At 44.7% G+C, this 26,573-nt stretch overlaps 1 protein-coding gene and 1 pseudogene across 1 annotated transcript in view; both read right to left on the minus strand.

Moving 5' to 3' along the window:
• Positions 1–13,122: 13,122 nt before the first annotated feature.
• Positions 13,123–26,573, minus strand: part of Dtd1 (D-aminoacyl-tRNA deacylase 1) — a 186,853-nt gene continuing 173,402 nt past the window's right edge. The window contains exon 6 of the mRNA XM_048455508.3: positions 13,123–13,634. The gene's annotated coding sequence lies outside the window, so the exon portion shown is untranslated. The remainder of the gene's footprint in view (positions 13,635–26,573) is intronic.
• On the minus strand, positions 25,061–26,043 carry LOC148120609 (pre-mRNA-splicing factor CWC22 homolog pseudogene; annotated as a pseudogene).

The raw sequence follows: 26,573 nt of genomic DNA on the forward strand, positions 1-26,573 counted from the left end.
AAAAGCAGTCTCTATAAGGGGAAAGGAACATAGCAAAATGTGATAGTGAAGGAAGGCCTTGGGAAACTGAGGCAGGAGGACTGCTGTGTCTTGGAGGACACCCTGAGAGTGCAGAATGAAGCTCTGTCAAAGAGAGGAGGCAAAGGAGGGAGAGGAGAGAGAGAGAATTCAGGTGCTTACTTACAAAGAAGGTGGGAGGCTCTCAGCTTGAGCCAGAGCCATTTAGCATATGTGAGCCCTGCTCTGGTCACCTGACCCAATACAGTCCTAGTCATCAGGGCTAGGGAGAAGGAAAAAGAAATATTTGCTTCCTTCAAGTGAAATGAACTCACCGCCTTTTTCCTCCCTGCCCTACTCCGCTCTCTGCCTTGCCCTCCCACGTGACCTTCATTACCTCATCTTCGGTGTTCTGGGAAGTGCTGCTATTGGAGACCCTGGACACCTCCTGAGGTGGGATGGAGATCTGAGAATACGCTTGAGAAGGTAAAGAAGAAAGTTCCCTGTAGAGGAGAGGTAAAGTCCCGGCCTGAGCTGGGGTTCCGGCAATAGCAAGGTGTGTCTCTGGGCTGGTGTGCAAGCTGAAGTTTTCATCTCTCTCTCTCTGCAGCACTCTGGGAGCCAGAGAAGAGAGAGACCAAGCACAGCACACTCGCAAAGGGCCGTGGTTTCAAAGCAGGACAGTCTTCTGAATTAAGGAGAATTCCACAAGGTCGTTAATCAGCTGTTAGCCAGATGCCACTTGTCTTTCAATGTGCTTCTTAATCCAACATGAATATGACAGCCTAATTACAGGGAAGGCCTGCGACTAAGCATCTATCCATCCCTGGATTGCTTCATTCCCAGTCTCCTCCCCCATCCACGGAGCAATCAGGAACGCATGGAAAGTCACCCGCTACCCACAGTCCCCTAATGGAAGAACAGAAATTATCTTGGGACCTTAAGCCTACATATTCAAGGTTTTCCTACTTTAAATCAAGCAATGCCTCAAGGGAAAGGCCCCTCAAATCCTTTGTCTATGATATGTGGGTTAAAAAAATAATAAGTGAGGAGCTGAACTCAAGCAAGCTACTGAAAAGATTGTGTGTGTGTGTGTGTGTGTGTGTGTGTGTGTCTATGTTACTGTGACATTGGAACGCCTTTTACCAATATCAGTAAAGTGAAGGTAAAGCACGTGGTGGTAAGACTACAAAGTGGTCTGAACTCTCATCACTTTCTGGTAGAGACGCAAAATGTAGCAGGACACACGCACACACTGTTAAACATTTACAGAATGTCAGGAACAAGGAAATGTTTATATTAAGTGGTGCGCTTAATTACAGACACCAGAATCCACTCTCGTGTAAGCAGATTGACAGGAGAACCAGCAAAGCTTGAGAGGCATGCTGATGAGGTGGGAAGGACCTCCCTCGGGTATTGCTGCATCTTGGATGATATGTTAATAGCCAAGTATAAAGGTGACATTGCCAATGATCAAACAGGGTGTCACCCTTCTGAAATTCGAGACCAGGTAGGACAGCAACCGTCACTGGTAAATCAGAAGAAGGAGACTTTCTGGGGAAACGTGATCACGGGCTAGCCTGATGACCCCTGCTGGTAGTGAATCTGAAGCAAACCCAAGACCACGCCTACTTATATACTGGATGTTAAACAAGAAAATTAATCCCACTGAATGACCCGATAACCAGAAGAGACACAAGGATATTGTTAAGCAAACCAGCATCTGTAATAGGAAATTGGATCCAATCCTAACATGATAGCATTGTGCCAATGTCTTTTTAGGGACAGCACACTGGAGCCAACCACCAATATCCTTTGGTTGAAGAAATAGAAACCTCCCCAAAGTGTGAACATGCCAATGGAGACACCCCGTGTGATGCTCCAGAATCCAGGTCTCCATTGATTTTTGCCTAATTGTCAAGGCCCTATCTGTCTTCCCTTCCAAGTATCTACTATAATTGGGGTAGTAATTAGAGTGGCCTGTAGGGCAGAAGCAGAAAGTGTTCTCAAGCCACACACAGCTCAGCCATTCTGCAGAAGAACAATTTTGGCACATGGCATTTAAGCATGACTTGAATCGATGGGCCAGGTACTGTCCCTATGGCCTGAGTGGAGATTAGCACTGGCCTGAGTGGAGATTAGCCTCCTCACACTTCAGTCAATGTCACAACTGAAGTGGGTGAAAATGCAGCACAGCGCTTTGAATAAAGTTCTCCATGGATTCAGCATGGACTTCGAGTCAAGACTCGGTTTGCCACAGATGTTTATTGTGGCACTGGTTGGTGACAGGATAAGTGAGCAGCAAGGAGAGCGACTGGCGTTCGTGCTCAGACGACCATCCTGCTCGTGGAGTCCAGAGCAGCATTACCCATGTTTCTGTTCTGGACTCCCACCTGAGTGACATTGCTCTAAGTTTATTGAGTGAAAGAAGAAAAGATGGCTGCCATTCTTGGAAGAAACTGGAAGATGGCACTAAGCCCTTGAAAACCAGCCTTTCTCCCACTATTGATCTGTTCTTTGAAAGCCCTTGTATGTGTCATTTTACCGTTCATTTTCAAGCCGCACATAGCTCTATCGTATGGGGAGGAACAAGACTGGCTCATGGCATGTAAGCATGGCTTAAGATGGTGAGACAGGTATCATTCCTCTGGGCTGAGTAGAGATTAGCATTCTCACGCTTGCTGAGTTATTGTGGATGTTAGGAAAACACAGAGAAGACGACGAGGGAGCTGGTGAAGGCTCAGAGGGCTGGATGAAGAGTGTCCCCAACAGCTGCCATCTCAGTCCCAATCAGTAAGAGAAGAGCGCTCTCAGAACTGAGGCTCAGTAGGCCACTTGAGATTAATGGCAAGATACAGGCAATGATGGTGATGTATTTAACACATTCAGAAGAGAAGGGGAATATGTTGTCGACCTGTTAGTTGCATATGTAAATTTCAATTTGCAAATTATTATATTTAGTACTTTTTAGTAAACATTACTTGACCAAAAATTTGTCAGAGTATTTTGATAATCGCTAAAATAAATTTTAACAAAAAACTTAGTCTAAGGTTCCTTAGAAGAAACTCCAGGGTCTGGAGAGATGTCTCAGTGGTTAGGACCACTGGCTGCTCTTCCAGAAGATCAGGATTCAATTCCCAGCACCCATACTGCAGCTGACAACCATATATACCTCCAGAGTCAAGGGGTCCAACCCCCTCCTCTGGTCTCCTTGGGTATCAGGAATACATGATGTATACAGACATATACATGTATACAGATGTATATATCATTACAGATAGTATACAAATATACAGACATATACATCAATGCAGATGTATACAGATGTATACCTGATGTATACATCATTACACATAAAATAAAAATAAACCTTTAAAATAGTGAATAAACTTTAAGGGGGAGACACACTTTGCAGCAGTCCCCACATCGTAAGGAAGCCCAGATGCTTGGAGAAGCCACACTGCTGCTCTGATCTCCTTCAGCTTTTTCTACCTCAAGCACTGGACAAGACTGTTGAGCCATCCTATCCCTGAATTCTTCCCAATAAGACCCTAGAAACTGGGGATCAGACACACATGGCCCCTATATTGTCCAAACTAACCTACTGTGTCCATTAAGCAGAGCAAAATGGCTGCGTTAGTGGCTGTGCTTTGGAGTGGTTTAATAAACAGCACTGGTAACAGGAAAGGCGAGTTGCAGAGCGAATGATGGATGAGCAGCTCCGGTACTCTGGGTATGCTCCTCAGAGGCAGCTTATGGCAAGGAAGCAAATGAACGATTTTCATAAAACTTTATTTCCAAAACCAGGAAGCCAGTCCATGGGACAGAGTTTGCCAACCCCTGCCTTAGACAAATCTGTGATTTATTTTCCCGCCTGTAACAAAAAGACCTGAAGCGGGCAGCTGTGACAGTTAAGATGCTGGTTGGTGCTGCCACCGTCGGAAGGCTCAAGAGGAGCTGGATCCATTTCCTGTGCAGCCCACTCCCATGATTGACAAGTGGGACAACAGTCGGTTGCTTTCCTCGTGGCACTGTTTTGTGCTCCTAGAGCATGGAACAAGCTGTTCAAGAAACAAGGGTGAAGCAACGCTTTCTGTGGGGGCCTCTAACGTCCTCAGGCGATTAATTTTGCTGTGTTCCTTTTATTACCAGAGATCGGCCCTGATTCAATGAAATAAAAGCTTGTGGGAGATAAAGACAAGGAGGTGGCAGACGTTAAGAGACATCTGAAAAGTGTATGGCCACAGTACATGCCACATACCTTGACACCAAGGAAAAGGACCCGCCATCTCCCAAGAGAAGGACCTGACAGTCACTCAAGACATTTTCTGTCTACCACAATTATTCACCATATTGTCTAAGGACAGCTGGGAAGGTGGCTGCGGCAAACGATCCCTCCAGCCTGTGGAGTTAGCCAAGGCCAGGAGGTCTTGAAGGCCCAAGACTAGACTGAGAACAGCAGTTGCAAGAGGCATCTTTGAACAGAACAGTTAATGCTTGCTTGGCTTCCGGCCTCTGGTATGTAGCAGGCTGATCCTGAAAGGGTGGGTTCTATGTGTCCTCCACTTGACTGCGCAAAGCAGCTTGCCTTTCTCTCTGGGACAACTGCCCATGAGACCCTTAGTTTTCCATCTCTGTGTCTTTCAAAACAGCGCAGAGGATTTCAGACATCGTCAGCCGCTCATCTCAGGCCAGACCATCAAGTCAGCGTCTCTGGGGGATTTAAATGTTTAAAGGCTCCTGAGGAGGTGTCCAGGTTAAGAGCTTCTCCCATGAACACCAGACCCCTTTCACTGTGGCTGGAGCCAGGACCAGAAGTCCTGACAGCCTCCTCTCATTTGTAATTCATTTCTAGCCTGTGGTTCCTTAAACCCCAAGTTCATTATCACCGACTCCTTTCCTAGGTCCTCCCCGGACTGCACTTTACAGTTTCCATTTAATCCAGATCGTTTCATTTCATTGCATATATTGAGAGATCCAGGCTGCCGAGGCTGTGATTGCTCCGGCCCTCCTCTCACCCCGGCAGCACCAGCGCACTCCATGGGCTCAATTGCATCCAAGTCGTTGATAAATGTTCTGTCTGGAGAAGAGTCCCATGGCATTCCCCCAGCAAATTCCTGCGAGGCATTTATCTGCCACAAATATCCTGGCAGCACCCTATCTTCACGATTTCCCCCAACATCCATCACAGCTGCTCCAGGGTCATAAGAGCATCTGTATTTCTAGCGCATTCGGTGATGGCATCTCAGGCCCCCTCCTGCCATTCTTTCTTCTGGTTCCCACAAATCATTCTAGGGGCCAGCCCAGCATTCTCCTGGGGAAAATAGGAGAAAAAGGGAACTGAGTGCTTCTGCCTCTTCTGGGGCCAGATTTGGGCCAGACATTCCATACTGGCTGCTTCGCTCAGCAGCTGTGCGCCCCTAGGGAAGTGGCTCCGTGGCTCTGTACCTCCGTGTCTCACCTGTGGGAGGAGGAAAGGGGCGCTCTCCTCACGGTGCTATTGTAAGCATTAATGTGAGTGCGGGAGGCTGCTTACAGCAGCACCTACCGAGCGCTGTGGAAGAAATGCCCGTGCCATCACCATCATCCCTGGTGCTGATGCAATTCCAGCAGACATCTGCCCCAGGAGCGGTATCTCTTTCTTGTACCTTTTAGGGGGAAAAAAAAAACTATATACATCTTTAATTTTTTTTGTGTCTCCATCTTCAGTTTCCTAAGACAGACATTTTAGGACATTTACTGATCTTATCTCTTCCTTTTTTTCTCCTGATTATTGAATGCTATGAATTTCCCCCTAAGCACTACTCATTCCATTTGCACATTTTAATAAGTTGTTTTCATTTTCATTTCTTTCTAAATATGTTACAATTCTGTCAAGAACTCCTTTTTGGCCTGTGGAGTTGGAGGCGGAGAAAATATGATGAAGATATATTGCATGAAAAATTAAAATAAAATAAAAAGTAAGTCATTGAACCCTCAAATAGTTGACGATTTCTCCAAAAGAGTCTGCCTTCGTTAATTTCTTTTCGTTGCTGTTCATTTGTTTGGGTTTTGGTTTCGGTTTTGTTTGAAACAGGGTCTCTCTGCATAGCCCTGACTGTCCTGAACTCACTATACAGACCAGGCTGGCCTCAAACTCATGGAGATCTACCTGCCTCTGTCTGCTGAGTGCTGGGATTTATGGCATGTATCAAAACACGAGCCCTTCATTAACTTCTAACGTAATTCCACTGTGGTCTGCGAACTGACTTTGAATGACTGCTGTTATTTTAAATGTTTAAGGCATATTTAATGAGTCAGAATGCGATCTCTCCTGGTGAATGTTCCATGCAAGCCTGAGCCAAACCATGTATTCTGCTCTCTGTGAAAGGAGTATTTTATGGAAGTCAATTAGATCAAGCTGACAAATAGTGCTACTGAGGTCAACTCCATCTTTATTGCTTTTCTGACTTCTGGAAGATGCTGGGGTCTATTTCTCCTTTTGGTTCTCAGAGTTCTGCCTCCTGTGTTTTGACACTGTGTTGTTGGGCACATGTAAGGCTGTGTCCTCTCAGAGTCGGCGCCTCTACCATATCACAGCACCCTTCTCTTTTCATGACAACTTTGCTCCGATGACTGCTACTAACATCAGTACTTCAACTCTCTTTCAATTACTGTTACCATGGTATATATTTTCTCATCTTTTTACTTTCAAGCTACCAGCCTTCATACTTAAGTGGGCTTGGGGGTTCTAGAGTGCAGTTTCGTGGTAAAGCACTTGCCCAGCATGTCCAAGGCCCTGGGTATGATCCCAGTGCCACAGAATAAACAAATACAGAGGTTTCTTATAGAAAGCAGATAGTTATTGCCATAGAGCTTAGAAAATACATTTTAAACTCATCTGGGTCTCCTTCAAATAGCTTCCTACCACTTCACCCATAGTGTAGGTACCCTGTAAAGGCCATTCTCAACTCCTCCCTCCTGGGCCTTGTGACATGGCTGTCATTTGTTTTGCTTACCCATTTGCTGTCAAATACACTGGTGTTCTCGCTGGTTTAGGAAGGTACGCTTGTCTGTTTTAGAGACCAGGGCAGACTCTCTAGACTTTGTTTCCAAAGTCCAGAAGTCCTGTTTGAAGAGAGACAAGACTTCTAACTCCCCTGAAGAGGAAATTAAAAACTGTGTGGCTTTTGCAGCAAGTTCCAACACAGATCTGCTGATGTCTTTTAATTTTTTAAAATGAGTTTAGACATAATGTAGCTAGGTGGTTACTACATTGCATGGTATGGTAGAAATCCAGAGACTTTTAGACCCATGAAGTACTTTCATCCCTTCTTTCAAGTAAAGGAGAAATACATGCCCTTGTCTGACCTGTAGCATAATGCAATGTGTACACACAGGGCACTCACCCAGCCAGCAGAAAGTTCAGGACCTCAAACCAGGCTTTAAAGTAAAAGGGGGCTGGGTACTCAGAAAGCGCTTCCAGCTAGCCACAGGGGCAGCTTGCATGACTCTGAGAGAGCAATAAAGCATTTTTAAAAGAGTAGGAAAGTCCCCATAATGTTCCAAAAAATGTACAGAGAGAGAAACGGTGTCACTGTGCATGACTTCAAGTCCAAAGAACAAAGTGGTAGAGGGAAGGTTCATTTCAGGAGGAAAGAAACCGCTGGGACAAGACCACCAGGCACATACGAGGATTTCAAAACGCCAGTGGCATAGGTGATGGCAAAGCTGACGGAGGAAGGCTAACAGAAGTCCACAAGGCTAGAGAAGCAACACAACCTCGAGCAGGTAGCCATGAAGGCTGTCAGCACGCCTGCACCTGAGGATGAATCTTGGAAAACTCTGCAGGAGAAGGAGGACTGTCAGCAGCTGCTATGGCCTTTGTGGAAGACACAGCCGCGCTACCCTCACTCCCTCAGTTGGAACTGTTCTGCCCACCAGCAATCTCCGTGGCCAAACCTAAGCAGCAGCAAGGATGTAGGCCAGACTCCCAGGCAAGGACAAGGCACAGCTTGCACTGCAACTGCACAAGAAGCCATCAGACGGAAAAAGAGTGCGCAGAAGGGGTAAGTGCGACAGTGTCCTGATCATGACTGCAGGAGTCATACACAAGGAACAGGTGACCAGTGAGACGTGGCACCATACCTCAGTGCTATTTTCATGCACTCGGTGGTCACATGGGCCAGAAGAGTGGGATCCTTCACATAGTTTCAAATTCTGGAGCTCTAACACCTATTGGAGGTTTGTATTAGGGTATGATTGTGGAACCCCTCATAGGATCATGTTTTGAATGCTTGATCCCTAGCAAGTATTAGCATTTTAGGAAGCAGAACTTGGCTGGCCGAAGTAGGTCACTAGGAATAGGATGTTGAAGGAATCTCATCCCTTCCCTGAGAGCTATTCTCTCCATCCTTCTAGCCTTCCTTACATGTGTGTGTGTGTGTGTGTGTGTGTGTGCGCGCGCGCGCGCGTGTGCGTGCATGCATGCATTTGCCACATGCTCCTGCTACTATGACATTCTGCCCACCACACACACAGGGTCAAGAGATCATTATCTGAACCCTTTAAGTTGTTTTTCTACCAGATATCTGCTCACAGTAATGATAAAAGTAACAAATACAGCTGCTGAGAGACAGTTCTCTCTGGTGTTTCTTCAACTAGATTGGCTCTGAGACTCCACTCCCAGTTTGTACACAGCCCACAGGAGAGTGTTTCCTCAAAGCAAAGATCAGGCAGTACAGACAACCGGGCCCTCAGTGTCACCTGCTTTATGATGCTTTATGGATATGACACAAATATTGACCCTGCAGTTACTATAGTGATGTTCAGCCCTGTCCTGGCTTGGTGTCCCCTGTGTTCTGCCAGCAAATATCACACCCCCCAATACTGCAGCAGGCTAACTGGCTGCTGGTCAATCAGGTCAAATGTTACACCCTTCCCGGCTCCTGATGTCACTCCCCTCTCTAAGTCTGTTTCACCACTGGAAAAAAAAACAGAAGCGCTGTGGTGATTAGCTCATGCCTGCAAAGGGCGGAAGCTAGCTTTTGGCCATGGGTAAGTGCTCAAATTAATTACTTTATCTACTTCTCTAAACAAACATTGGAAACTCAGAAAGGAAAAAATAAGCATCATAAAAGTGGCCTTCAAGGCAAGCAAGGTAGGTGAGGAGATGATTATAAACTGGAATGAAATCAAGTTTCAAAAAGGCTTTGAGACCATTTTAAAGGTGTAGTAGAGACTGGAATTACCATGGAGTAGCTTTAAGAGATTAATGCTGAAACGAAAAAACAAAAAGCCAAACATGTCAAAAAAACTCAGTTTCCAAGAATGGATGGCAGATACTACAAACACCCCAGTAGAATGTGAGCTTCTAGAACATTCTAGAATAGATGATTATACTGACGGTTTGAGAGACTGTGAGAAAGAAGTCAGCAAGTTGGGAGGCAGGATGAGTTTGTAAAGTAATAGCTTGTGCTACACTGTATTGTTTGACAAGACCGTTGGGTTAACCACCAAAATGCTGTAAAATGGAAGACAGCTTGGATTCAGCAGGAATGGGCACTATGGGCAGGTCTGAAGATGACATGAGGCTGGGAGGAAGGACCAACACGACTGTAGAACGTTCAACAGACCACAGGCTGTGTCCAGTAGGATTGCAGTGATTGTGTGGAAATAATTCAGGGATTTCACTTACCTGTAGGCTCCAGGTTAGCCAAGAATAGGATGCAGATACACCCAGTGTCTGCTCACCCATGGGATGCTGCTCTGACTTTGAGCATCCTGTTCTTTAGTCTTACAACCATGCTGCAAAGGGAAGTGCTGCCTCCGCCCGACAGAGGAGGGAGAAAAGCCCCCAGCGGCTGGAATGGTAACTAATCCCAAGGTTTCCCTGGTCTAAGCCATGCCTTGGCCTGTTGAGACCAACATGCACATGTTCACATCAAGGTGCCTTGGGCACACAATAACAGAGCTGCAAACAAATTTTTAAGTTTGTGTAAATTCACAGTTATAGGAAACATTGCTTATGAACCAGAACACACCAGTCTGGGAAAGACCAGGAGACAGCTATGTGGACATGGACAGCATAACTAAGAATGAGCAGGCCCTGCTAGTCTAAGGTCTAGCTCTGTCCTTAGCCTTCTGTGTATCTCCCTTTCCCCACACCCACTATTACCAACCTGCTGGCAGTTGTCTGAACATCCTCCCTGCCACTTTGAGACTTGCCATTTAACCTCCTCCGTCACCCACTGTGGTTGTGAGGCCATCTACCTCTTCCTACGGATCTCTCCCACCCTGGGAAGAGACCCTTTGGCATCTAAGCCTGAGCCACCTTCCTCCTACAGAAGGGCTGTCAGCTGCAGCTCCTTAGGGAACCACCCCAATGGACTTTCTGATCAATTGGAGCCTTGAAGATCACTCACCCCGGTAAAGAATCAAAACAGGTTGTGAAGCCCCTATAAATATCAAATACATTATCCCAAAGTAATCTATTAATTTAGATTCAGCAGTCGAAAGCATCACAGTAGCAAATGATTTCTTAATGGGCATTTAGGGCTGGTTTTTAGGAGCTCCAAAATTAAATGCACTGCTGTCTGGACCTCAGGAGAGAATGAAAACACGGAAGCACTTAAGAAGGCTGACTCCCTCAAATGGCAGGCTCCCCCGTCTTTCCTAATACAGTCGAGAGAGGCCTGACTCGAATCTTTTGCCCAGTTTGTGATACAAGGTTCTCCTGCTCTGTCTTAAAAGAACTCCAAACAGCAATGCATCTACAAAGAATTCTGGAAGTGCCTAGGTGACCAGGGCAGGTAATGGTTAATTAACAGCAGAGGTCATCTCTCTGGTTTTTGAGTTATTAAAATGACAGTGGGTCAAGAGAAGTGGAGTGATGGTGTGGTGTGTTTGTTCCTTATGATCAAATCAGTGGAAATCAATTTTCGTCTATACCCATCCATCAGCACAGCTCCATCCATCGTCTCAATGCAGCATGGTAGAGGAGCTGCCCTGCCTTCTTCCCCAGGACCACCAACCATGACGACAGGCTGTGGAGCATCCAGCCTCAGAGGATGCCTTTATTTGGTCTAGGTTTTGTGTAGCCACAAGGGCTTGTCCTGCTATAAAGTAAACCGCAAAAGGCAAGATTAAACGGATCTTGCTTCCCGGCACTGCCGGCACACTGCTGTTTAAAGTGCTGGGCCTGAGACCTGCCAAGGCGTCTCAAAAAAGCCATACATGGTATGACTCTCCTCTCCCATCCCCACACAAAAGATGTTTTAACAGACAGTAAACAGCAAGCTTTGTAAGTAAGCAGAGATGCTAGCAAGGACGTAAAGATGGAGGAGTTTTACCCTATGCAAGCAGAACTGTGCCCCAAATCTAATTTTAGCCTTTCCTCCCACAGGCAGACTTGGAAATCACCTTTCTTTCAAAGGAGGGTTAGTGGGTGGAAATCGGTGCTTTGCTTTTGATGGATCCTTGCCTGTTCTGGAGTTTCTCCTTGACCTCACATTGTCTCTCATCATATTTGCCTGTTAGATCGGACCTTCCCAAGCCACTCTGGAGTATGTCTGCGGCTCCTCTGATCCCAGGAGCTGAAGAAGATCTTCATGATGGTGAAATGCTTCCTTGCATCCAATGCTACATGTTCCTGATAGTCATCATAGTCCCTGCATTTTGTAAAGAGGGATTTTTAAGCCAATTATTTGAAACAGCAGGTCTCCCTCCATGTAAGTAGGTTTGGGTTTTCTGCTCAGATGATAAAAGCTCCCAATATTACAATCCACTTTGGAATTATTTTGTTAGAAAGCCAGCCTCTGGTTAATGCAACTTGCACCCACTGTTCCTGTCATTATTTTTGACCCAAGGTCTCCCCTACATCTTTCCAATTCTCACAAATGTTCTCCCCCAGGCTACAGAGTCTCAGATCTTTCAGCTCTCTTCCTCGTGATTGTCAGCCACTTCAGCCATTTGGCCAGACTCTGCTGCTCACACTCCAGCTGGCCTGTGCCCCTTTCAAATGGGGTCCAGAAACAAAGCTGTGGACGGTGCGAGTGTGGCGCTTTACCGCTGTGCAAACATGCAGCTATTCGCTATTACCATTCAGCCCTCCTCTCCCCGACTCCAAGGACAGGCTGCAGCTGTTCGGCGAGCACTAATTGGTGCTGATAAACTGTGGTGGCAGGAAAATACATGACAAATCTGCTCGGTGACGCGTGTCAAAAGGGGATTTCAGTAAATTTATTCATGTCAAACCCTGCTTTGGTAAATCAGATAGAGTGGAGGGGGAGCGGAGCTTCTTGGTCCTCGCTGCCCATGAGCTGGGAAAACTGACCTGATCTGCACTGGGGTGCAATGTTTTCAACCTCAAATGTGGATGTTAAAATGTCATACATTTTGTTGGATGCCTGTACTGGTTCAGATTTCACTAGGGAGCAAATTCTTTCCTAACTATATTCTAAGTACCTTGAAGGTGGGTTTTTAATGCCATTTGAGGGTTTTCCCCCCATACTTCTTAATGTTTTCATTTGAAGTAGACAAGTTGGTCAGATCAGAGGGACTCAAGTCATTAAAAAGGTCATGGGTAGACAGTGTCAGCATTACCAAAATGCCAAAAAGGGGTGTCTTCTCTATAATGAGCCGAGAAATATTTTAAGAGCTAACACTATTTACCGTAAGCAATATTTCTCAACATTGTATAATGTTAAAAAAAAAAAAGACTGCCATAGATGTGTCACTGGTCAGCTAACTCCTTGCACAGAGTGACTCGGTGGACAAGTTCGGATGCACACACAACAGAGCAGCTGATGGACAGGGCTTCTGTGCTGCCATCGTGGGAGGCCTGATCCTACTTCCCAGGTAGAATCAGAATGTTCTGGCCGTCCTGAAGATGGATCCTCAGCCCGTCTGTGTTTCTTTTCCCGCAACTACTTTTCCAAGTTGAATGCCATCAGTCACAAATTAGCTCAAACAGCCTCTCACTCCGAAACCAGAGGCTGCGTGACCCACTCGTGGGAGAGCTCTTGCAAGGCTGTCTGAAATGAAGCATTGATGCGTACGGTGGGTTCAGACACATCACATCTCTACACACAACACGGTTAAACCAACACAGCAGAATCTGCCTAATAATAAAGTAGTTCATTGTGATTTATGGTTTTATTAGTATTTATTTTTAGAAAAAAGAGAAATTTACAAGATGCAAAGTCTCATACAATATGTTATTGATGGTTGCCAAACACCAGCCCTGCCTTGTGACTCAGAGATGGAGACAACATGGACAGCAGGGATGTGCTGGAGACTGATCATGGACACAGAGACTACACCACAGTAGACTTGAGGACGGATGATGCTGGGTCAGCCTGTTCCAACAGCAAGCCAAGACATGATAGGAAGTGAGGAAACATGGACCTCTCTCCACAGGGGAGGCATAGGTGTGTACCAACCATGAGCATTCCCCATCCCATAACACCCTCTACCCCATCAGACCACAGCATTACAGGAAATGGGATGGTCCTTTGGTGTTTTTCTGCAGGAGTATTCAGGTTCCCAGTGTCTTATTTTTGATTTTCTTTTCACATTTGAGTCCTGAATTCTTAAAGCAGTGTAGGGGCTTAGCATCTTGAATTTTTCAGGATCCGGTTCTGCCCAATGGTAATTTGCTAAAAAGGAACAAAGAGAAGACATTGCTAAGACAAACTGCAAAACCTGCTTTCAAAACTATCTCTAGGCCCAGAAGCATTAAGAATTAGCTGAAGGAATCACTTCAAACTCACACAAAGACACGGATCACAGTGCCTCGCTTAATATGAAAAATCTAGCAACTTGTGATATGCGAACCTTCTCACCAAAGTATCTCCACAATAACCTCAATATTTGAGCTCTAAAAGCTACTAAATCAAATTACCAAACACAATTCTTTGGTTAGTTTGGGGGTTTTGTTTTATTTTGTTTTGTCTTCATTTTTTGAGACAGGATCACATCCTATAGCACAGGCTGACCTAGAACTCACCATGTAATCTGAGGCTGACCCTGAGCTTGCAGTAATTTTCCTGCCTCAATCTCCTAGGATTACAGGTTTAAACTACCATGCCCAGATCTGAATATACTTCTAAATGGCCTTAGCATCAAAGAAAACTCTCAAGGAAAATTGGAGTGTATTTTGAAGTAAATGAAAATGAAAATACAACATACCAAAACAACTGTAATAGTCACATTAGGAGGAACTCCATAGCGTTTAGCATTTATACTAGGGGGGAAAACTGTCAAATCCATAATCTGAGTTTCTACCTTTAGAAAGAAAAATGATAAAAGCAGAATAATCCTCAAAACAAATTTAATCAAGAGAATAACAAAGAGAGACAGAAACCTATGAAATTTCAATAGAAAATGACAGAAAAATAAATAAAAATATCAATAAAACCAATATACCTAGCATTGGGGTTTTTATTTGACAACCTATGGCTTACGGGAGGAGCATTATCCCTGATGTAAGGTTAATTCCAATTAAACTCTTTGATATGAAGACACACACACATACACACAGTGTGTGTATGTAATATATGTATGTATGCATGAATAGTGTAAAATAATAGGTTTCTATATGGATTTTCAAACAAACTTAGAATTTTTACCCCTCCCTAACACACTCCTCTGTCCTGCCTTCCCATCTGAGTACTAGGTATAGGATACCTTCCCTCAAGAAGCATACAAGAAATCACAAAAACATACAGGGGCATACAAGAAATCACAAAACAATATGAACCATTGCTTTTAGTCACGTACCAGAACTCGATTATAAGACACTGTTGCTGAAGACACCACACACTTTGGCCACAGGGCATGGAGAAAGCAAGCTGGCACCAACTAACAAGCTTCCTCCCAGATGGCTAGCTTTCACAGTCCTGGAAGGTGTCATGCAGACAAAGGAAAAGGCCACTAACCTACTCCCCACTGTGACCCTGTGATCTACAATAACCACCAGTGTGGCAAAATATGCCCATGCTTGCAACACAGACAAGATGGGAATAAGCAGCCAGGCTCTGTTTTCTTAAGGCTCACTCCATAGGTGGAACACATACCCGGTACTATGAATCTGTCCAACAAGTCCTGGTTTGGGAACTCATAAGCCCCAGAAATGAACCTACTACTGTCATTTTGTTAAATGGACAAAGCACCAAACTGTTTTTTAAACTCATATTTCTATACCCATAGATTATCACAGGTCTCAGATCTTATCAGGGAAGTTTCTCTGTGGAATGATGCAGAAACAACTGGTCAAAGTGTAAAGAATGGGTGAGCATGGAGTACTCAGCCACAGATGGGGCATCTATGTTATGCCCTCTCTCCACAAGACTCACGGACCATTGTGGAAGAGAAGGCACAAAGACTCTAAAAAGTCAGGCTGGGGAAGAGCAGAGGGAGACAGTGTCTTCTAGACATGACAGAACTAGAGCATGCATGAGCTCACAGCATCTGTGGTTTCTGCAGAAGAGCAAGCCAGTCATCCCCAGCACAGAGGACGAGCCTGGGAGCCCCACTCCTCATGGAAGAGCTACCAACACCTGGCTGCTTCTGGAGAGAGTCTATTTTTCTTTAAGGGTTTGGCCCTTAGTAGGTTGGTCACACTTCAGTGGATGGCCCCAAACTTGTGAGTACAAAGTAGCACAAAGTTGACTCAGGGTTATTTTAAGAAAGAGAGAGAGAGAGAGAGAGAGAGAGAGAGAGAGAGAGAGAGACTGAAGCTGGGAGAAGTTAGGGGAGGAGTTAAGGTTGAATAGAATTAAAATACATTGTATGCATGAGTGAAATTCTCAAAGAATTAGTGAAAATATTATGTTAAAAAAAACTGACGGCAAAACCTCTTAGTCAGGGTTACTACTGCTGTAATAAAACGTGCAGGACTGCTGCTTACTAGCTTTCTCAACTTCCGGACCCACCTCCCACAGTAGACTGGGCTTGCCCACACCAATCACTAAGAAAATGCTCTACAGGCTTGCCTGCAGCCTGGCCTTATGGAGACATTTTCTCAACTGAGGTTCCCACCTCTTAAATAACTCTAGACCAGCAGTTTTCAACCTGGGGGACATGACCATCAGAAAACACATATTTCTGAGGGTCTTAGGAACTGAGAACTCACTCGGTAGCAAAATTACAGTAATGAAGTAGCAGTCATGGTTGGGGATTCCTAAGACCATTGGAAATACGTGTTCTAACCACTGTTCTAACCTCTGTCAAACTGACAGAAAACTAAATAGAATATAAGTAATAGACAATATAATAATCTGGAAGTAAATATATCAACAATTGAGATGTCACTTCAGGGTGTTTGAACTGTAAATCAACTAAACAAAAAATTTAATTGGGTTAACCTCATTATATAAGGGGTAAAAATGGAAGTGTCAGAGCGGACCCTATAGACAAGAAAAAACTAAACCAATAAGGAGGCAGGTGTGGCAGCACACATCTGTGAGATCAGCACTTGGGAGGCTGAGGCAGGAGAAGCATGCATTTGTGAACAGCCTGGGCTGTTTAGACTCTTGTCTGAAAGAAGTTAATTAGATTAAATATAAATAAAATAAAATCTATATATCACAATTTCATGCTTACATAACATGTGGGATAAATTCTTTGAAAAACGGGTATAAATGCTTTTTAATACAATGGGGTTTGTGGAGCTGGGGACCTAAAGAAAGCAATAAAAGGAAGGAATAAACTGAGCACTTGTTCTTGGGATAATGTTTAATCCCACTCGAAAGATGGCTGTCTTTTGATATAAAATGTCCAAGTGAGCTTTAAATTGTAAGACAATAATGTGAATTACATGAGAAAAAAGTTTTAATTAGCTATGGAATTCTCAGCTAATCCTAAAGCAGCTGTGCTGGCTCACGTCCATAGCCCCAGCATGCAAGGCAGGAGAGAGCAACCCAGAGGGCTCTCCATGGGCATTCTAGAGGTTTGAGAGGTCAACCCTGGCCACATAGTGAGTTCCGAGCCGGCCTGAGCTATACACTGTGACCCCATAAAAATAAATAAATAAATAAATAAATAAATAAATAAATAAATAAATAAAGTTTAAAAAAACACACAAACAAGTGTCTCACGTTTCCCTTTGTGATTTTGAGGCCACAATAAAACCCAGCTGCCAAGCTGCCAAGCTTCATGGTTGGAGGATTTCTCATCCAAATGTTCAACTAAATTCCAAAGCTCAACAGAGCACTTTCTATTCCCTCACATCTAAAAGCTACCTGGACGGACATTAGGACTTTATTCCCTCACATCTAACAGCAACCCTATGAGGTAACACTACTCTGTGGGTGTGCCTTCTGATATTTTCAATACCGACCATGACAGACGCCTCAAGGAGTTAACAGTTTGCTATGGAGGCCCCTGAGCGCACATAAGACAAGCCATCAACACCTGAGGCAGGTGGGAGAGCTGCCCCTGTGGTCATAACAGCAGGAGAGCTGTCCCAGGAAGAGAGGCCATGCACTTCTCCAGGGCAGCTCAAGAGAGGCAACACTGTCAGAGGAGGTCTGGGTGAGGCAGCCCCAAAGTTGTGAACATGGGAGGGCTGTCCCCATTTCTCATCTGTCCTGTGGCAGCATGGGCAACGAAAGATGCCCCCATTAATGCCTGAGCAAATGTGAGAGCTAGCCCTGTGGTCATAAATGTGGGAGGGAGAGCTGTGCTTGATCCGTACCAATGGCAACACTCAGGAGACCAGGCCCTGCACCTCACCTGGGCAACAATAGAGTCAACCCTGTTGGCAAAAGTGTGGGTGAGCCAGCCCCAAAGCAGTGAGTGGAGGAGACCTAGCTCCATCTCTCACCTGCCATACGGAGGCAAGGACTAGGGAAAGATGTCCCTCACACCCCCCAGCACCTATTAATGCCTGAGGCAGGTGGGAGAGCTGGCCTTGAGGTCACAGAGCAGGAGAGCTGTCCCTGTCTCCTACCAGTGGCAACCCTTGGGACAGCACACCCTGCACCTCACTGGGTATCACAACCAGGCCAACCCTGCTGGTGGAGTTGGAGGTGAGCCAGTTCAGTCTAAAAGCTGTAAGCGAGGGAGAGCTGTCACCATACTTGTCTTTCATGCAGTGGTGAGGATAAAGGTGTCCTCGCTACCCCTCACCCTTACTGTCTGCAACAGATGAGAAAGCTGACCCTCCCCCTTACCAGCTGCAGTCCTCAGGAAAGCGGGCCCTTCTCTGCACCTAGACAGCACAGCAGAGCTGCCCAGCGGTCAGAGGTGAGGGTGACCCAGCCCTAATGCTGCAAGCAAGGGAGAACTGTCCCCATTACTCGTTTGGCACATGGTAGTATGGGGAAGGAGAGGTGCCCTTCCCCCCACCTCCCACCCATTAACAACCTGAGACAAGGGGGGAGCTGGCCATTGAGTCAAAAGAGCAGGAGGGCTGTCCCTCTCCAGATGCAGCTCTTGGGAGAATGGCCCCGTACCTCAAAAGAACTGGCCCTGAGAGCGTAAGCATGGGAGAGCCAACCCTGAGGGCATGGAAGTAGGAGAATGGGCTCCCCCCAACACCGTTCATTGCTGCCAAGAGGTGAATCAGCCAGGGAAAGGCTGGAGAGCTCACCTAGGTGATGAGAACAGGGGAGAGTTGGTGGGTGGACCGACCCTGCAGTTGCCCAGGCCCAGACCCGGGGTTATCCACCGCATCTATGATCTGCTGGAGCACACGAAGGAACCTGACCCACAGACCGAAAGTTGCAGGATCTCCACAACACAGGGCAACAACAGGCTATCCAAGCAGAGTCCCAGTGAGAGCCAGCATCAACAGTGTAGTAGACACCAGAGGCCTGAAACCAGACCAGTGACTTTTTGCCATGAACACTTGCAAGTAATAATACATGGACAAAGGGGTTTACTGAGTGACTTGCTGTGTCACACTGCAGCTTCTATGATGAGATTGTTAAAATTTTCCTTTTTTCTATTAAATTTGTTTTATTTTGGGAGGGGTGCAGGGGCAGAGGTCAGATACGAAGGGATAGGGTAATGAATGGGATCAAGATACATGCTGTAAAAGACACATAGAATAAATAAAAAGAAAGTGAAAAGAAAAGCTAGCTAGAAACACAGCTAGTCTATGCTCTTTGGTTCTGTCTGGAAACATGACAAGAATTGACTTCTCCCCTCAGGCCTCACTCACACTCTAAGGTACCCCCCTTTACAGCCCTGCACCCCTGAACAAATAGCTGAAAGTCCAGCAGTGGAAACCCACCATGTCATTCTCAGGACCTCACTGTTTCCGGGTTTTAGTCAACAAAAGAAAATAACCCACTTCTTTTTGCACAATCCTGAAGGTGATGCCCCAAACGCAGGGACCGGAGTCTCGGAAGGTCTCTTCCTCAGCTGCAACAACAAACGAAAGTCTGAAACTCTCCCTTGCTGACCTCAGAGAAGCCCATCCTCCTGACACACACTGAAACTACACTTCGGTTTTTTGGAACTTGAGTTTTAAGATTCTGGTTAAATAAATGTTCCTTTCCTTTCCAGATTAACTTTAAGTACTCTATAATATTTTAAAATCTTGAAGATAATTTTATGATTCAAATGTATGACATACAGGTGGAAAATATAAAGTTTACTTTAGAAGAATAAATGACTGAAGCATTCATGACACCCTTTCAAGGGAAATAAAGCAGCTGACACTGTGTACTGAGTAGTCCTGAGCTCTTGAAATGAGATGAAAAAGACACGGAATGATCTGCTTGGGGAAATGCTGCAAAGGAGTCAGGCCAGGGACAGCTGTATTGGAATGACAAGCTGGCAGATTGTTTTTTCGTTTCTTCTTTGAGCAATTTGGCATTTCTGAAATGTGAAGTGTAAATTTTTGTAATAAAATTTTATTTCAAAATAGGTTCTAAAGGAGAAAACTTATTTATGAATTCTGATTCTCTACTAAAAGAAACATAGAACCAGAAGGAATCTTGGAGAGTGGAGTCCAAGAGTTCTCCAAGCTTTTGGATATGTTTTAAGGCAGAAGGACTCCACAAAGCATCTGTCTTAAAGGACTAGGAACTAAGTGTGCCTTCAGAATCAACCTTGCAACAACTGGAGATCCCAATGGGCCCAATCATATGTCAACATTAATACCATGAGTGACATTCTCTCAACAAAGCCCAGAGCCTCTAGCAAGCAGCAAGTACTATCCCAGCTGTAAGTCTCTGCCACCACCATGGGACTGCCAATGGATGCTGCTCTGTTTCTAACCTGTTTGTTAGACTATCCCACTTCTTTTCTCTTGACCCAGCTGTAGAAAAGCTCAGGAACTGGTTGCTAGGCATCACCAAGGGTGGCTGGAGATGGTGATGTTATACATTGGAAGGCTGTAACACCAGCCCACCACAACCAGCAGCCTTTCCGACTACCAGCTTCCTCCAGCTGTGCCAGTGGCTCTTTCTACTGCTTTCAAATACCAATGAGTGAGAAACATCCTCGGTGAGGCCAGTACAGGACAGGAAGCTATGAATCCTTCAACAGCCAGTTCAAAAGCTAAAATTCTCAGCCAGATGTGGTGGCTCAGATCTGTACTCCTAGTACTTGGGAGGCTGAGGATGGAGGATTGCCCTGGGTTTGAGGGCAGCCTGGGCTACATAGTAAGTTTCAGGCTATCTTGGATTAAAGAATGGTGCCCTCTTTAAAAAAAGAAAAAAGGGGAAAAAAAGAACCACAAGATGTTCCTATTTGTTGACTTTTATCTGACCAGTTTCCAGCTTCAGTCCATCTGTGTAACTACAAGATGCAAGATACAGGATACAACAGGTGTTCTCCAACTCATTGTTCCAAACAAAACCCAAGGTTCTACTTATTTACGAATTTCATGTCTCAGTTGGGAATCTCATTGGCATCATTTACCTAGAAAGTAGACTGTTCTTTGCAAAAACTCAGAGTTTCTGGGAAACCTGACATTACCAGTTAATACTGTTAGAGGTTCCAGTGAGTCCCTCCAATAAACTGCCAAGAGGTCTCAGGTCTTCCAAACAAACAAAGAGTGGAAATTTAGCAAGGAGCGGTGGTGCACTAGTACAATCTCAGCCCTTCTGAAACAGCCAGAGAATCATAAATTCAAGTCCAGACTGGGTGAGAGTTCAAGGCCAGCCTGATCTACATAGTAAGACACTGTTTCAAAAAAAGCCAAGGGCTAGGACCCAATACCTAACTTCTGGGTAGGATGGCAGATTAGAAGCTACCTCTCCTTGTGACCCACTTGAGGTGAAATCTTCATTTAAGAAAGAACTACCTATTGCAAAGAGAGAAGAGTGAAGCGGTCTGGAAACTCACAGAGGCAGTGAGAGAATGGCTAACGGAGTTGGGCAGTGCCCCTCCCAAAGAGCCAAAGCTGAACACTGCTCCTGATACACAGCTGTACAGTGGGGTGAGAGGAAATAGAGTCCTCAACTCAGAGCTAGTCTAGGGGTCCCATGTAAAGAGACAGGCAGCCCTACCCTCGAAACAAGCTCTCCATACATATAGCAGTGGTTTGGTGACAGAGATTCCTCTCACTCATAGGTCAGGAATGAATAGGAGTTCATTTTAGCAGTCTACACGACTCGAGAAACAAAAAGGACTGGCCACCATCATGGCGGGAGGTGACCTGTTGTTTAAAACTGATCCATACTGGGGGCCTGGGAACAGCAAACAACCCACAAGTCAGGGAATCTCAATTTAACCAGACACAGTCCCAGAGGAAAGACAGTTATGGGGGACATATGTGGATAGCAGGACAGCAGGACAGCAGGACAGGAGGACAGCAGGACAGCAGGACTGAGAAGCTGGACAGCAGAGGCTTCCAAGACTTGGCTCACAACTCCACCACCAACAGGTGGAATCGGCACTCATCAACAGAGAGCTGGACTTTGACAGCCATGAGCCTGAGGCCAGTGGGTGGGGTCAAGCCTTAGAGTCACCACTCATTGAGAACGCTGAAGTTCCAACAGTGTACCTGATGGCCACAGCTGCATCTTTCCAGAACCGTGATTAATATCAGGAGGTCCTGAAGGAACTAAGCTAGGTCCTTTTCCTGTACAGATTTCAGTGATGTGGGTGCTTCCCATAAATCCCAGTGTGCTTGGGAGACTCCTGATCCTTCAGCTAGAACAGCCTAGGGGATATTACTTGAGAAATGGCAGTGAGAGAACCACACCACAAAGCTAAGTGTGGACAGCAGAAGCCCCTGGTACACAAAGAAAGGAAGCTGACAGTAAAGGCAGGTCCAGTGAACAATGGGCACCTGTCCACACAGACTCAAGCCCAGCCCAGACCACAGGAAAGTCTGTGTCCACAGTGTGACTGACACCCCACCCCACACTGTCAGAACTGAAGTCAGGGGAGTCAGGGGACAACACAGCACAAGAGGGCAGGGAAGGGTTTCTCCTGCTCAGCATCTAGTTTCTGTGCTTTGATGATGTTGGTGTATTTCCAGATGCTCACATAATCCCTCCATTAAACCTTTAAAGCAGAAGCTCTCAGTTTTGGGGTCATAACCCCTTTTGGGGTCACATATCAGATATCCTGCATATCAGATATTTACATTACAATTCACAATAGTAGCAAAGTTTCAGTTTTGAAGTAGCAATTAAATAATTTTATGCTTTAAAATTATTTGGGGGTCACCACGACATGAGCAACTGTATTAAAGCGTCACAGAATTAGGAAGGTTGAGAACTACTGTTCTAAGGACTGTGGAAGCTTGAAAGTTGATTGTCAAGCAAGTGTTTCTTGGATTGTCTTGAGGTAATAATCCTTCAAAGAATGGCTATGGGATCTCATCTTTTAATCTCGAATTAAGTTTACACAGTTCCTGGAAAAATATTTTGACAACAATTCCACAAGGTGACATAGTGGTTTCTTCACTTTCATACATTCCAGAACACTCCATAGAAACTAAGCAACACGTAAAAGGTGAGCAAACATCTTAGCAACACTTCTCAATTTGTTTCAAAGTGACATGTGGTATCATCTTGTTCTTTGAATATTCTTTCAAATGATTTAATGCATTCCTCGATCCGCATGCAAAATCACCCAGATAAGGAGCCTAAAAAGGCTCTCTGAGCCCTCTGTCAGCACAGTCATCAGGCATCATGTTGCAGAGTTCTTGTTTGGACTTTTAGGAAACTTCCTTTATCAGCAATTTGTGAGGGCCTTCTTCAAACTCTAAACTTGACTAACAAGTCAGATGATAAAATGAGACTAGATGAATGCAATTTTGCCACAAGAAGTCACTTTTGTCCTTCATCATCTTCTTTCCTTTTACTACTGTCGGCTCTTGGTCTTTGTTTGCATCACGGTCTCCTCCATGGATAATTTTCCTTAGTAGAGAGCCTCCTTGCTAGGAACAGAATAGTTGAACACTTCCTGAACTACAGGCAGCTCCATCCTTTCCTCTCCTTCCCCCAATCAGAAATCTATATTAATATATTAAAATATATTTATACATAAATATATTATATATATTACATAATATATAAATGTACATATTAGATAATAAAACTGCCATTGGAGATGTTGACAATGTTGGTGGCTTCACCATGGATCATTTTCTTCAGGGACTCTGGTATGCTAAGCTCACTGTGTGTGTGTGTGTGTGTGTGTGTGTGTGTGTGTGTGTGTGTACACTTGCACATGTGTGTGTGCCAGCTGATTATATATGTGTGTATACACACAGAGAGACACACAAAGATACACACACACACTTCCTAAAGTCTAATTGAGAAATATTCCTTGTCTTTTAAGCATAAAATTGTTTTAGTTTATAAAAAAAAAGAGAAGAAAAAAAGACCACAAAAAATGCCAAGGGTATTGTTGGGGGTGTCTCTCCAAAGTGCAGTCTTTTTTGAGTGATATCCTAAAATAAAATATTTTGATAAGAAATAAAAACAAAATTTCCTTCTTAATAGCTTTAACTTTCTTCATTCCCCACAAGATTGGAATATCTTAAAAACATTAAGAATTTCTTCTGGAGCTACAAGAATGTAAGAAACCCACTAAAAAGGAACTAGTAGAAGACAAAGATGACGACTTTTTGAAAGGTAAAGTGCCCCAGAGCGATGCAGTGATTGGCCTTACCCCAAGCTCCTTTGACAGCCACTTCCAAAGTCCTTTCAGCAGTTTGGGCTCCCCACCTGTGCCAGACCAGTCCCCTCTCATCTCCAGGATCTCTCATTGAGCTGTACTGTTCTCCCCAGGGCTCCGAGCCCCACCATGGACAGATACTACATTGGGCTAGTCTGTGCCTTGTATATCCAACTTCCATGTTGGACTTGGGCCAGTGTCTGAAAGTACCCAGATTGTGTGTGTTTGCAGTTTGCTCCCTATGGCCAGAAGAAAAGACCAAGTATCATGTCAAATATTGCACAGTGGGCATAGCAATCAGTGCTCACGCTTCAAGTGTTGGCTTAATGTGGAGTATCTGCCTGCAACCTCCTGATGGAGCTGCTGGATGCATGCTAGTGTCAGCCATATCCCAGCAGATGACCTTTTAACAGGTTTCTTTTTGTCAGAGCCACAGTCACATGACGTCGTGGGTCTTGTTTTGGTGAGAAATCTTCAGGATCAGTCCTGCCTGTAAATACCCTTTAACTAGATACTGCCGACAGTGGTGTAATGGTTTCCGTTTGACTAGAAGTATATTTGTGGTATGGGTACAGAGGGAAATACGAGGCAGGGGTGACGTGCTGAGTGTTTAGGCTGGTTTCACCAGGGCAACACAAAGCATTGCAGACAGGCAAAGAAGCCGGGAGGAAAGAAGCTTCAGAGAAACCAGAAACCTGCACTGGTGCAGGAGAGTGGATCTGATCTGAACACAGGTGCAGCAGCTCCAACTGACCAAGCAGCTTGGGTGTCTGGAAAACAGTTTAATAACTTGTAGAACACAGACTCAGCCTGGAGAGCTGCTCTCATCCTAAGCAGCAGGTCTGCTTTGTAGCAGGCATGTGCAAGGACTTCAGAGGTGTCTGTCGCTGGGATCCTTAGATGTAAATTTTGTATTTGTGAAAATGGCCCTTTAAGTATATTTAATTTTTTTGCCACTTGTACTTTTTTAAAGGCAACAATAATTTCTTGGTCATACCATTTTAATGAAATTCCTCTAATATCATAGAGGGCTTTAATAAAGGTTCCTTACCCACCATGGCAAAAAAATATCTTCTGGATTATACTCACCCTCCAAAGTGAGCATGTGAGGTAAACTGAGTCAAGTCCTAGAGTAACAGGTGGTCCTCCATTCCATCTTTCTGTATAGAAAACTTCAATCATATGCTGACATCCTCTGTCAATTTCAGACTCGTGTAGGATGTTTTGAAGGAATTCAGAACTAGCGTTGATTTCTCCTGGTGACATTTGTGTTCATGTGAGGCTGCATTCTTTGAGCAAACCAATGCTACTTCAACACTATCACCTGCAGGTCTTCCCAGGAGCAAAGTGAGCACCTCTATGCATAGAATTTCATGTTATATCTTGCTGAATAAGATGTGTAACAAAATTTGACGTATTCCGACAAATTCATTTACCATTTCTTTAATATCCTTTCTGAAAATTAAAAAATTAGTCTCAGAGAATTTATTCTCCAATTTGTGGGCCTTCTGAGCTAGTAACTGCTACTAAAGTTGCATAAGCTCGGGTGGTAAGCCAAGAAGCATTTCATGCTTACAGAACAGATCTGGACACCAGTCCTCGCCCTCAAACTGTCTTTTCTTCAAGAAGCTCTTGGATAATAAAACACCTTGGAGATATTGAATTTCTGGTGGCCTCACCATTGATCATCTCCCTTAGGGCTTCTCTGTTCATCCCCTGGTATGCTAAGCTGGTATTATCGATACTCTGTTCCTGCATCATCCTGAGCTGTGAGGGAGGAAGGGCCACTCCCCCAGGAAGAGTGATGAGAGGATCCAGTTCATCTTTCCTCCCTTTGTAATAGGTTCATCCCAAGTGGACCTGGGTCACTGCTGGTCCTGGGCTTCTTCTAGGAGATAGGGATTTCCAGGACCTCTTCTGGTCAGGTATCTTTCTCCTTCTGTATTTTTCTTGGGGATTCCATGTTGTCAGCATAAGAACATATTCTTAAAAATTAATAGTCAATCTATTGTAAGCAGAGTAATATCTCCTCAGGGAAACATTTCCTTTTTGCATATTTTCCTGTGTGCCATATTACTTTTCATTTTCTGATGTCAACTGAAACAATAAATCAGACTCCTCAAGTTGGACCAAGTAACAAGTACTCAGTGGTCTGTATTCCTTGACAATTTTCTCTTACTGTCTCTAGGCATCATCTAATGCTCATTCCCTTGAGTGGTCTTTTCTAGCCTACTTTTAATAATCGTCAGTTGAGTAGACTCAACTAGTAACATGAAAATTATAGTGACAGCAGAATGAGAGGGACTACAAGAATAACAACGAGAAAGGCAGCAGCAGAACTATAGTGGAGACAGCTGCAGTGGAGACAGCAAAAGCTGTGACGTCTATATTGTAGCAACAGAAACGGTGGAAACAGCAAAACTAAAGGGCAGCTATGGCCCAGGAGCAGCAGCCATAGCAAAGACAGGTAGTTCAAAGGTTATAGAAAGCAGCTATGACAATAA

Source organism: Myodes glareolus, chromosome 10, assembly GCF_982192425.1.
Source record: "Myodes glareolus chromosome 10, mMyoGla1.1, whole genome shotgun sequence".
Lineage (NCBI taxonomy): Eukaryota > Metazoa > Chordata > Mammalia > Rodentia > Cricetidae > Myodes > Myodes glareolus.